Source organism: Carcharhinus amblyrhynchos, chromosome 1, assembly GCF_965287045.1.
Source record: "Carcharhinus amblyrhynchos chromosome 1, sCarAmb.v2.hapA, whole genome shotgun sequence".
In the NCBI taxonomy this organism is placed as follows: Eukaryota; Metazoa; Chordata; class Chondrichthyes; order Carcharhiniformes; family Carcharhinidae; genus Carcharhinus; species Carcharhinus amblyrhynchos.
In genome coordinates this window covers 42,853,848-42,861,072 of record NC_137324.1, presented here as the reverse complement: position 1 = coordinate 42,861,072, position 7,225 = coordinate 42,853,848, and the positions used below count along the sequence as shown (strand labels likewise).

Sequence of the window (7,225 nt, the reverse complement as noted above, 5' to 3'; positions counted from 1 at the left end):
TCACGACACACGACAGCGCAGAGTCGCTGAGCAGAGACTGATAGCCAAGTTCCGCACACATGAGGACGGTCTCAACAGGGATCTTGGGTTCATGTCGCACTATCTGTAACCCCCATGACTTGCCTGGGTTTGCAAAACCTCACTTACTGTACTGTCTGGAGACAATACACATCTCTTTAAACTGTGATCAGTGCTCCTTCCACTCACATTATCAGCCACTTCAGGTCTTGAACAGCAGGTTAGGTGTAAGGATTCGCATTTTAATCAGTAATCTCTAAACTGTCTGTGCTTTATATGCTCTGTCTGAGGCCAGAACTCTCCATTCACCTGACGAAGGGGGTAACCCCGAAAGCTAGTGAGTATATTATCAAATAAATAGGTTGGACTAAAACCTGGTGTTGTCAGACTTTTTATAGTGGAGTCAGACAGTTTAGGAACTTTCAAGCGGTTATTGAATAGGCACATGGAGCACTCCAGAATTATAGGGAGGGGATAGCTTAATCTTGGGATTGGACATAGCTTGGCACAACATTGAGGGCCGAAGGGCCTGTACTGTGCTGTTCTGTTAGATGTTTTCCATGTTTTCTTTTGACACCTTGTCAAAAACGAATGAAGGGTAGGTTCCACAATGTCAAGCTGGCAGGACAGACTCATGTACAGCTTGCCCCACCAGCAACTTCAGCTTTTCAAAAATTGGTGGTGCATTTTTCAAGGGCACCAGCCCCCTACCTCCTCAGCATGGAAGCCCCAGCACCTCTCCCATGGAACCCCTGGAACTGTCGTTCCCACCCACCGAGAACAAGTGCAGAAATTCCTCCCCCGTAGTCAAATGCAGCCATAATCCAGTGGATGGGATTTTCCACACAATCCACTGTGTTTCACAGTGGTCTGCTGTTGGCCAGTGGTTGGATCTTCTGGTTCTGCTATTGTCAACAGGGTTTCTCGTTGAATGCATCCCTTGCTACCTCAAAGTCCGCAGAGAGGATACACCATTGGCAGGGCCAGAAAATTCCACCAGTATGAATGAAATTCTGGCCAATATTTTTGCTCTGCCTTCCCAGGAAAGAGATTATAATCACAGCCTTAGGAGGGTGAGGCCAAGTGGAGAGAGGGTCCCAGTCTTTCTCATATTCCTAATGGAAGGTCCAGTAAAACTTGTACCAGTTGACTCACTTCTGAACTGAGAATTGAAGGCTAGTTCTGAACTGGCAGGCCAGTAGGAAATTGCAGTAAACCAGCTATCGACATTTGCACAATTCTCCAAATAGCATAAATCTACATAGAATTAACACTGCAGGAAAAGGACATCTGGTTCAACTAGCTTCCTAACTCTCTTAGGCTAACTCTATCAACATCTGCTTCTATTCCTGATTCTTTCAAATGCTTATATAGTTTCCACTTAATTGCAATCATGCTGCTTGCCTCAACTACTCCTTGTGGTAGAATTCTGCATTCTAATAACTCATTGGTTAAAGAAATGTCTTCTGAATCATAGAATAATCACAGCACAGTGGCGGGGAGGGATGGAGTGGAGGGGGAGGGTGGGGCGGTGCATTTAGCCTAATGTGTCTGTGCCAGCTCTCTGCAAGACCAATTCACCAAGTGCAGTTTCCTTTCTTTTCTTCATAGCTCTGAATTTCTTTCTTTTTGAGTTAAATAGTCCATTTCCCTCTTCTCTGAGTGCTCTGGTTTCCTCCCACATTCCAAAGATGTGCAGGTTAGTTGGATTGGCCATGCTAAAATTGCCATTAGTGTCCTGAGATGCATAGGTTAGAGAGGTTGGTGGGTAAATGTGTGGGGATATGGGGGTAGGGCCTGGGTGGGGTTGTGGTCAGTGCAGACTCGATGGGCCGAATGGCCTCTTTCTGTACTGTAGGGTTTATATGATTTCTATGATTTCTCTGATAAAGTGCCCCTTAGTGTCAGGGGAATTATCAGGGTAAAGCTTGAGGGTTACGGGGATTAGGGCCTGAGTGGGATTGTCATCGGTGCAGACTCAGTGGGCCAAATGGCCTCCTTCTGCAATGTAGGGGGTTCTATAAATTAAACAGCTTCTCTCTATTCACTCTGTCCAATCCCCTCATGGGTTTGAATTCCCTGCTTGGTTTATTATTTTAATATTATATCTAAACTGGGTGTTTTGCTTAAGTAAAAACAAAACACTGTCGATTTGGAGGTCTGAAATAAAAACAGGAAGTTCTGGAAAAAGAAATAGCAGGTCTGGCAGCTCTCTCTGTGGAGCGAACTAACGGGCAGGATTCTTTGGCCATGTGCATCCCAGGACCATAAATTCCCATCCAAGCTCAATGGACCTTTAAATAGTCTGCCAAATGTTCTGTCTCACCTGCTACGATTCCCGCGGTGGGCGAGATAGGAGATTTTTGGCAAACATTTCAAGTCCAATGTGTCTCTTTCAAAGCCATTCCAAACCCATTCCTAAGGGGAGTCACAAACTCTCATTTTTCCCTTCCACAGGTGCTGCCAATTTGCTGAATATTTTTCCAGCACTTTCTGTTTTTGTTTTCGTTCTTTTGCTTGTTCATTGTAACTGTGGCAGGAGAGGCCTGTGACATTTCAGAAAAGCAGCAAATCCACGAAATCGCTTTTCAGCCTTTTGGCTAAGATCAAGTGTAGTATTGACATGCTGCACTTGGCTGAAACCATTAGGTTACATCAGAGCTACATTTGAAGCAATTTTTAAAAGCGGCATCTTGGCCTTTTGGCTAAGATGCAAATGAGATCAAGCCTTGGAGGAGGAGCTATGCCTGCTCCAATCAGCTTGGATCATGTAGATCAAGCCCAAGACAGGAGGTGAGAGCCCTGTCTTGTCAGCTTGGATCTGGAATGCCTCAACTTGTTGAGACTCTGAATTGGACTTGATATGATTGAATTGGAATAAAAACAAAAAAAAGACAGCATTCAGCATCAACACCCTGGGGAGTCACCATTGACCCAAAACTTAATTGGAGCAGGCACATAAGCGCCATGTGTTTAACAGCAGGTTAGCGACTGGGAATCCTGAGACAGTCAACTCATCTCGTGACTTACAGTTTAAGTCCTTCTACCATCTATGAGGCAGTAATTAGTGTCCTTTTGAGACTGGGTTTGTATTTACCAACTAAACCACCAAGAGAATTTACATTTTAACAAAATTTTAACTGTTCTGTCACTGAAATGCTGTGTGGCAGTGAATGGAAGTGAATGTGCACCAGGTTAAAGGCTAATGAAAGTTCTTGAGTGTTGCAGAGTTAAACTCATGTTCATAGTTTCAAATTCAGTTGGAAAGAATGTTGAATTAGCATATAATTCGACTCAGGTCAACTCTGTCTTTTCAACATAGCAACGGCATTTAAAAAGTACTCATTACCTCGTCATATTGTACGAAGAGTTTTTAAACCCTGCTCTTTGATGTGGTATTTAGCTAATTACAGGAACTCAATCTACTGGCTGCATTGATGCTATGAAATTAAGCTTTCTGAATTCTACTTGAAGGCAAGTGCATATGTACATAATATATATATAATATATTAAAACAAGCAGTAAATTAAGTAAACTTAAAACCAGCCAGCATCAGTTTGAAGACAAGTATTGAAATCAGAAGATGTAAAATCATTCACTACTATTTGCATTTAAGAGATCCGGCTAGTTCTCACAAATAACAATAACACGCAGTTTAGCATAGAAAAATGTTCCATTGCACTTTGCAGGAAAGTAACCTAACAAAAATGATACGGTCTTATGGTCTAAAAAGAAATCTACATCAATCAAAAGTTAGTGATAGCTTGATAGAAATGGGACATTTCAAAGAGAGGCAATGGAGAGACAGACTGACAGGGGAAGGGACTCCAGAGCTTAGGGACTAGAAAGCAGATGTGGAGGATTTACAAGAGGCACAAGCTGGAGGAACTAAGAATTCTCAGCAAGTTGCAGGGTTGGAGGAGGTCGATCTAAGTCCATTTTAATGTGCAGTACTGTTTACTAATGTATCTTATCAAATTTCGGAGTTTTGTTTCCAATGTTCACCTTCATATCAGTCGATGGTTCATTTCCAAAACTGGATAAATAATGATTGAAGTTTTAGGTATTTAATAAAAGTGCCATGAAGGTAAATCAGCCTTTGATTTACAATGAGATGAGGAAATGGCTGAGGCCTTAAATAAGTTTTTTGCCTCGGTCTTCATGGAGGAGGATGCGAATAGTTTGCTAGATATTAAAGATAGAAGGATGGTAGGAGTTGAGGTCCTGAATGCGATTACTGTCACTAGAGAGGTAGTGCTTGATCGACTCGCGGGACTGATGGTGGACAAGTCCCCAGGACCGGTTGGAATGCATCCCAGGGTTCTGAAGGAAATGGCAGAGGTGATAGTAGATGCCTTAATGATTATTTAGCAAACTTCGCTGGATTCCGGGGAAGTGCCAGAAGATTGGAAAGCAGCTAATGTTATGCTGCTGTTTAAAAAAGGTAGCAGACAAAAGGCCGGGAATTATAGGCCAGTTAGTTTAACGTCTGTAGTTGGAAAAATGCTTGAATCCGTCATCAAAGAAGAAATAGCGAGGCACCTAGAGAAGAATGGTTTGATAGAGCAGATGCAGCACGGATTCGTTAAGGGGAAGTCGTGTTTGACCAATTTATTGGAATTCTATGAGGATGTGGCTAGTGCGGTAGACAGAGGGGAACTGGTGGATGTAGTGTTTCTCAATTTTCAGAAGGCGTTTGATAAGGTGCCGCACAAAAGGTTGCTTCAGAAGGTTAGGGGGCATGGAGTTGGGGGTAAGGTGTTAGCGTGGATAGAGGATTGGTTGTCTAATAGGATGCAGAGAGTTGGTATCAATGGGTGCTATTCTGATTGGCGGTTGATAACTCGTGGAGTGCCGCAGGGATCGGTGCTGGGGCCTCAGCTATTTACCATTTATATAGATGATCTAGAGGAGGGGGCTGAGTATAGGGTGACGAAATTTGTTGATGACACGAAGATAAGTGGAAAAGCAAATTGTCCGGAGGGTGTGGAAAGTCTGCAGAGGGATCTAGATAGGCTGAGCGAGTGGGCGAGGACCTGGCAGATGGAGTACAATGTTAGCAAGTGTGAGGTTATCCACTTTGGCAGGAATAATAGCAGGAGGGATTACTATTTAAAGGGAGAAAAGCTGCAGCATGCTACGGTGCAGAGGGACCTGGGAGTCCTTGTGTATGAGTCGCAAAAACCCAGTCTGCAGGTGTAGCAGGTGATCAAGAAGGCGAATGGGATGCTGGCCTTTATAGCGAGGGGGATAGAATATAAAAGCAGGGAGGTCTTGCTGCAACTGTACAGGGCACTGGTGAGTTCAGCTGGAGTACTGTGTGCAGTTTTGGTCACCGCACTTGCGCAAGGATATTTTGGCCTTGGAGGGAGTGCAGAGGAGGTTCACTAGGCTGATACCGGAGATGAGGGGGTTAGACTATGAAGAGAGATTAAATAGACTGGGTCTGCACTCGTTGGAGTTTAGAAGGATGAGGGGGGATCTTATAGAGATGTAAAAGATAATGAAAGGGATGGACAGGGTAGAGGTAGAGAGATTCTTCGCGCTCAGAAAGGACAGCAGGACTAGAGGGCACAGCCTCAAGATAAGGGGGGGGTGCAGTTTAGAATGGAGTTGAGGAGGAACTTCTTCACTCAAAGGGTGGCGAATCTCTGGAATTCTCTGCCCGTTGAAGTGGTGGAGGCTATCTCGCTAAATATATTTAAGTCACGCGTAGATAGGTTTTTGACAGACAAGGGAATTAAGGGTTATGGGGAGAAAGCGGGAAAGTGGAACTGAGCCACTTCAGATCAGCCATGATCTTATTGAATGGCGGGGCAGGCTCGAAGGACTAGATGGCCTACTCCTGCTCCTATTTCTTATGTTCTTATTGTTCACCAAATCCCAGTGTCAGTATAGCAAATCTTTGGCCAGAACCTTTAGAACAATGAGCTGGTCTCGGGCACTGAGTTGAAATTCCAGACCAAGCAAGGGTTGCTTCTTTTGAATGAAAATATATATACATAATAGTTAATTGAAAGGTAAATTACACTTAACATTTTATTTGTCCTTAGTAGTACTATGCCCACTCAAGACTGGGAAGGCTTACTCCATTTACAGTGCTCCTTTGTCTGAATCCTAGGGTGTAATTGCCTCTGGAATTTTGAAATTGCATGGAGGAAAGAGGGATAAATCCAGGAAACTCATTTTAAAGTGGCAGGATGACGACACCATATATTACCAATTCACTGAGCAGTGGAAATGAAATTGCAGAATCATAGAATTTTACAGCACAAAACCCATTCAGCCTATCATCTACTCTGGCTCACAGAAAGAGATATGGGCTGAGAATTTCAACTCCAGTGGAAAGGAAAATCAGACAGGATATATAATGGGTGGCCAATCCAATACCAGGCGTTTTACAACATTTAAACTGCTGGTCATTTCCTCACTTTCATATCCCTGTGTTTTGTCTGTGCTTTTTAAAAATGTTTTAACGTTTTCAACTGTTGAGCTGCATTTAACCACTTTTCAACATGGATTCTGCTCCCATCACATTTCCATGAGCAAAACAGAAACCTGAAAGGGGACTGTTACAGTAAAGTGATAAAGGACGGTGCCGAAAATGTCAGCAACTTATTTTGTTTGATTTATTATTGTCACATGTATTACTATACAGTGAAAAGGATTGTTTCTTGCTTGCTCTACAGGCAAAGCATACTGTTCCTAGAGAAGGAAACAAGAGAGTGCAGAATGTCGTGTTATGTTTGGGCGTCTCCTAGATAGCCCGGCTATTGAATTTCCTTCTGCATTACTTCCAGTTTTGAGGGACTGAACCATTGTTCCTTGAAAGAATGGATGCATACTCTTTCAATTTGATGGACAAAGAAATTTCTTCCATCTCTTCATTTCCTCCATTAAAGCCGCCAAGGTATTATCAGAGAATCTTGGTGAGCTTCCAGTCTGTAACTTTTACTGTCCACTGCATAAGCAGCCTTCAGTTTGCCTCACAATGAGCATTGTGCTTGTCCTCTAAGATGTGTGGTTCATAGTACATTTCATCAAGCCCACCCAAATCTTACTCCCAATTTAGCAGCATGTCCAATTGGAAATAAGACTGAAAATTCACTTGTCGAATTTAAATAAAATACGTATGTTAAAAAGGGTTGTGCATTGGGCTGATGCCATTGAGTGATTGATGTATGCATCTAATCTACTTTATGCTCAT

The 7,225-nt window shown here is 43.0% G+C and overlaps 1 non-coding gene across 1 annotated transcript; it reads left to right on the top strand.

The window, feature by feature from the left end:
* Positions 1-2,598: 2,598 nt before the first annotated feature.
* Positions 2,599-2,797, top strand: LOC145350981 (U2 spliceosomal RNA). The gene has a single exon (XR_013888287.1). It is a non-coding gene; the product is annotated as a U2 spliceosomal RNA (small nuclear RNA).
* Positions 2,798-7,225: the final 4,428 nt, after the last annotated feature.